The sequence below is a fragment of the Rattus norvegicus genome, chromosome 3 (assembly GCF_036323735.1).
Source record: "Rattus norvegicus strain BN/NHsdMcwi chromosome 3, GRCr8, whole genome shotgun sequence".
In the NCBI taxonomy this organism is placed as follows: domain Eukaryota; kingdom Metazoa; phylum Chordata; class Mammalia; order Rodentia; family Muridae; genus Rattus; species Rattus norvegicus.
In genome coordinates, this window is record NC_086021.1 from 7,432,947 (window position 1) to 7,439,020 (window position 6,074).

At 46.3% G+C, this 6,074-nt stretch overlaps 1 pseudogene; it reads left to right on the plus strand.

Moving 5' to 3' along the window:
• The first annotated feature begins 416 nt into the window (after positions 1–416).
• On the plus strand, positions 417–2,514 carry LOC134486027 (Y-linked testis-specific protein 1-like; annotated as a pseudogene).
• Positions 2,515–6,074: the final 3,560 nt, after the last annotated feature.

The window sequence follows — 6,074 nt, forward strand, 5'->3', positions numbered from 1 at the left end:
ATCCTGTCAAATTTATCTTTGTGTGAATAAAAATGTCCGTCCTCTAATTGTGGGTTTTGATAAAGCTAATTTTGGTGTGCTATCCAGTGGGCTGCCTCGGAGAGAGAGCCGAGCAACATTTCTGATACGGAGAATGGCTTAAAGATAACCAAACGAACGATAGGAGCTGGGAAAATATCCACCAAGGATGTTGGTGACTCAGAAACCAAAGACTTTTTCAGAAAAATAAATGCATGAAAAGAGCTACATGGGCAGACTGTGACTCCAGTCATCAGAATATTTGGGTGGGGACTTTACTTTGGGCCTCCAGGAGGCTACATGAGAAGCTAAAACCTAGATGCTGGAAGTTTCTAAGCGTAACTAGGGAAGAAACTGGCCTGAGAGGGCTTCTATGACGTAAGCAGAGCCTGGATGATGTCACACAGAGCACTGGGCGGAGGTTGCGCTTCTCTTCCACTTGGGGGCGCTTGACTCCTTGAAGGTGGGTTCACTATCTTCGCAGCGGGGTGTGAAATCCAGTTCAGCTCCTGAACCCCACAATTGTTCAACAGCCTTTTGGTGCCTGACCGGTTTCCGAAGACAGAATCTGGCCGACTAGGACATTTTCTTTCGGTAAATACGTTTATGAAGATTACGGAGACCCTTGTAGCCCAGAAAGCTAAAAGTTTTCCCTCGTACAGCGAGTAACCGTAAGTTCTGATGTCTTCCACGTTTGAGAGCTCGGCGGATGGTCTAGGCTAGTCAGTCTAAGAGTTTATTATCCTTTGCAAACAATATCTAATTCATAATCTTACTAAAATGCCAAAGCTCCTCTCTGTGCCTGTGCATTTCAGGAGATAATATTTATTTTTTGGTGTTGCTTTTTTTTTTCGGACCTTAGGACCGAACCCAGGGCCTTGTGCTTGCTAGACAACTGCTCTACCACTGAATTAAATCCCAACCCCAGGAGATATTATTTCTAAATGTCTGTTGTTGCCTACACAAAAGACTCTTGTTGCGGTCGAAGATGCAACAGCTTCGCGAAATAAACCTGGGGCTGGTCAGGATGCACAGTCCAGAAAGCCAATGGACTGGTGTGCTGTGTCTCTGGGCAGACACTTGTGGATGTTGCCAGATAGTTCATAGTTAGAGGGTAGAAGAGGGGTGTGGCCACCCTTCTGGCTCCTTTGTTATCCTTTCTCTGTTCTGCTTGCTTAAAGTGGGGACAGGGATACTTAATCCCACACTGACCTCGCCATTCAAGGACAGGTTCCTCAGCAGAGGCAAAGTGCCTCGGGCTGAAGAAATGTGTCTGAATATGTTATTCTGAGCTGTAGTGAACCATTTGTTCATTTCCCTTTGAACTTTAGATTTTGATTTTTGAGGCAGGGTTTTTCTGTGGGTAGCTTTGGCTATCCTGGAACTAACTCTGTAGACCAGGCTGACCTTGATCTCACAGAGGTCTGCCTCCCTCTGCCTCTTGAGTGCTGGAATTAAAGGTGTGCTCCACCATTGCCCAGCCCTCCTATGAACTTCTGATTACTACACAATTAGATTCAGATGCTCAAACCTGTCTACCATTGCCTTCCTCACCTGCTCCAAAGTTCTCTTAGACAAGAGCCTTGGTCCAGCTCCCTCCTTCACCCCACCCCCATTGTCCTTGCAGGCACTCACATGACAGAGGCAACAGCATTGTGTCTGGTTTAAGCAGGCGAGCTCTTCAAACCCAGGCCATGGGCAAGTATGAAGCCTGAACACAGAACAATAGCCACAAGAGAGTGGACCAGGATGCCGTGTCCTAACACACGAGGTCTACAGCCAAGAAGAAGAGGATGTCTCTTAGGAGGATAAGCACACCATCCTTCCAGAAGCGGAGGAGGAGGAGGCCTTCTCCCCAGGCCCTGGGGAATATTGTGGGCTGCAGAATTTCTCACGGATGGAAGGAAGGTGATGAGCCCGTCACCCAATGGAAGGCCATCATTCTAGATCAACTGCCAATAAATCCCTCTCTCTATCTGGTCAAGTATGATGGAATTGAGTGTGTCTACAGACTGGAACTTCACAGCGATGAGAGGATTTTAAAGCTTAAGGTCTTGACTCCCAAAGTAGTGTTTCCTCAAGTGAAAGAGGCCCATCTCGCAAGGGTCATGGTAGGCCGAGCTATGGAACATAAATTTGAGGGTAAACATGGCTCTAAGAACAACTGGAGGGGGGTGGTCCTAGCCCAGGTGCCGATCATGAAGGGCAGGTTTTACATCACCTACGAGAAAGATCCAGTCCTATACATCTACCAGCTCCTGGATGATACACAGAAGGTAACCTCCGTATCATTCCAGAGACTCCTCCAGCAGAGGTGAAATCAGACATTGACAGCGACATCTTAACAGGTCATTGTGTGCAGTTCACCAGAAGCGACGGGTCCAAACAGATCGGCAAAGTCATTTACAAAGTTCTATCCAAGCCTTCCATGTACTTCATTAAGTTTGATGTTGACGTCCACATTACATTTATACTCTGGTAGAAAACATCCGTTAAGGTGAAATTCACAAAGTGTGGGGGACGTAGATGGGTAATTTATAGGATTGGGGGGAATATGTTTGTTTTTCTGTGTCAGATACACAAGGGCCTTTGACAACCCCAGTATCTTTTCCAGTGGAATTTGTTTTTGCTCTAAAAATTAAAATGTGCGACGTGACGTGTTGTGTGTGAACACTTTGGTGGAGGAGACGGACTGTGGTGGATGGACAATCGAGAGGAAGCCGGAAAAGTGAAGGCTGTAAACAGTAAGTCTAATGTCACATAGACTAAAACAAACAGGACTGAACTGGTCTGGCCTTTAGGGAGAGAAAATAACTGGAGATGAGGCTTAGAGGACCAGGGATGGCACGGGGGGAAAAAGATGGATGTTTAGGAACAGTGGAGAGGGGCCAGACATAGATAGAGTCTCTGAGGTGAAGTTTGAGGGAGAAACAGACTGTTGGGGAAAGAGGGGCAGGGAACAGGGAGGTGATCTTGGAACTCAAGGGGAAACCCAATAAACAGATCCAAGCAGACTCAGAATCAGAGAAGGTCGGGGATTGTTTGACTAACGAAACCTAATGAAACCTGTTTCTCATCTGTAGATGTATTATTTTTAATTATGTGGGTGGGGGCAGGGCATGAACACAGGAGACCACAGAGACAAGAATAGTCAGGTCCCCTGGAGCTGGAATTAAAGGTGGTTGGGAGCCATTGGACATGAGCTCAAAGAACAAATCCATGTCCTCTTTCAAAGCAGACGAGCCCTTGATCCATTGCTTATCTCTCCAGGCCCCTAAAGTCATCTTTTTAAATACATCCAACCTTCACATGCAGAGAAGAGACCAGGATGAGGGTAAGAAAGAATAAATTGATGGTGATGTGGAAGAAAGACTAAAGAACACATGAGGGAGTAGAGGACACTGAGGGACGCAGGAATTCCAAGATGGAGTTCTCAAAATGTGAAGCAGGAGACCAGGAAGAACAGAAAGCATCTAGAATGAGTTGAACTTGGGCCGCATCCATATTGGTCTCTTTGGTTCCTTAAAGAACAGCCAACCATCACTACAGAAGGTGGATGTGAGGTGGAGGCTTCCCCGGAGGACATTTTGACAAGGATAACTCAAGAGTAGTGAATGCCAAACTGAGTTTATATCTATCGATTCCTGAAAGAATCAAAAAATCCATTATTTTGTATGATCAGTAAAAAGTAATTTAAAAGCGAAGATGAGGATGCTGTGAGCTTCTGTCAGGTGTTACGTGGATCCTGTGTTTAGCTTCCCTGAGCGCTGTTTGCCTCCTTTGCATCATGTAATATTTTTTGAGGTCTCTGCTCAATGCCCCTAGATGATCACAAGAGCTCCTGCACTGGCTTGTCTTGCCTGGCTCTCCTTCGACTGGATGGCTTCCTACACACCTTTGGGCCCTGTTACCCAACTAGCCGCAGGAAGTTCCCGTATTTTACTCACATGTAAGCTTATCCTCAGAAAACTCCTGATGGTGCCTCCAGTGCAGAGGTGCTGAGCTCTTCCCTATGCCATTTGCCGTGACTTTAAAATGCTTTGTGGCTCCTGACCATGTAACTCTCTCCTCCTGAGAAGCCCCTGTGCACTCCATGGAGTATCCCTGAGCCACATCTACACTCCAAGAGTTTCTCTGGTGGCAACCTTATCTTGGACTCATTCATTGCTGTTTCTTCTCTCAAGAATAAGTTTCTCACTGCAGGACTTGAAAATACTTTCTATTGTTGATTAATTCTGCTATTTGGGAGTTTTTATACGGGCTGGTTGTCTTACGGTTTCATTGCTGCGAAAAGACACCATGACCAAGGCAACTTTAAGGGATAATATTTTTTTTTGGGTTCTTTTTTTTCAGAGCTGGGGACCGAACTCAGGGCCTTGCACTTCCTAGGCAAGCGCTCTACCACTGAGCTAAATCCCCAACCCCAAGGGACAACATTTAATTAGGGCAGGCTTTCAGGTTCAGAAGTTCAGTCTATTTTCATCAAGGCAGGAATCAGGGAAGCGTCTAGGCAGACATGGTGTTGGAGAAGAAGCATATCACCCCCAGAGTGATATGCTTCCTCCAACAATGCCACACCTACTCCCACAAGGCCACACCTCCTACTTGTGCCACACTTCCCATGGGACAATCACATTCTTACCACCACCCTGATTTTATGCCAACTGGACACAAGCTAGAGTCATCAGAGAAGAGGGCGCCTCAGTTGAGAACATGCGTCCATAAGATCCAGCTGTAGGGCATTTTCTTAGTGATTGGTGGGGGAGGGCCAAGCCCACTGTGAGCGGCACCATTCCTAGGCTGGTGGTCCTGGGTTTTTTAAAACAGCAAGCTAAGCAAGACATGAGGAGCAAGACAGTAAGCAGTGCCACTCCATAGCCTATGCCTCAGTTCCTGCCTCCAGGATCCTGTCCTTTTTGAGTTCCTGTCCCAACGTCCTTTGGTGATGAGCAGCAATGTAGAAGTGTAAGCTGAATAAACCTTTTCCTCCCTAACTTGCTCTTTGGTCACCGTGTTTCCTTACAACAATAGGAACCCTAAGTAAGACAATTTCTTATAGAAACAGTGTGTCTAGTAGAGCCACAGACGCTTAACTAATAACCACAATTAGAGACGTATAGACACTTTGTTTTAATTTAAAGGTAAGACTTGCTCATGTACTGACCTGTGACGTTCTAGTTTGCTTCCTTCTCTCCGTGATGAATGCCATGATCAAAACTAACTTGGGGAGGAAAGGGTTATTTGCATTACAGGTTACAGACCATCACTGAGGGAAACCAGAGCAGGAGCTTGAAGTGGTAACAAGGAGCACTGCTTGTTGGCCTGCTCCCTGTCTCAGTCATTGTTCTGTTGCTGTGAAGAGACACCATGGTCAAGGCAACTACTATAATGAAAGCATGTAATTGGAGGATAACTTACAGTTTCAGACGTTTGGTCCATCATCATGGCAGGGAGCATAACACGGGATCAATAGAGAGCTACTGCTCTGTAAGGAGAGAGAGAGAGAGAGAGAGAGAGAGAGAGAGAGAGAGACAGAGACAGAGACAGAGACAGAGACAGACAGAGACAGACAGAGACAGAGAGAGAGTGGAGACAGAGAGAGAGACAGAGAGAGAGACAGACAGAGAGAGAGACAGACAGAGAGAGAAAGAGATACAGAGAGACAGAGACAGAGAGAGACAGAGAGATAGACAGACAGAGACAGAGAGAGAGTGGAGACAGAGAGAGAGACAGAGAGAGAGACAGACAGAGAGAGAGACAGACAGAGAGAGAAAGAGATACAGAGAGACAGAGACAGAGAGAGACAGAGAGATAGACAGACAGAGACAGAGAGAGAGAGGAGACAGAGAGAGAGACAGAAAGAGAGACAGACAGAGAGAGAGACAGACAGAGAGAGAAAGAGATACAGAGAGACAGAGACAGAGAGAGACAGAGAGATAGACAGAGAGAGACAGAGAGAGACAGAGAGAGACAGAGAGACAGAGATACAGAGAGACAGAAACAGAGACAAAGAGAGACAGAGAGACAGACTGACAGAGAAAGAGACAGACAGAGAG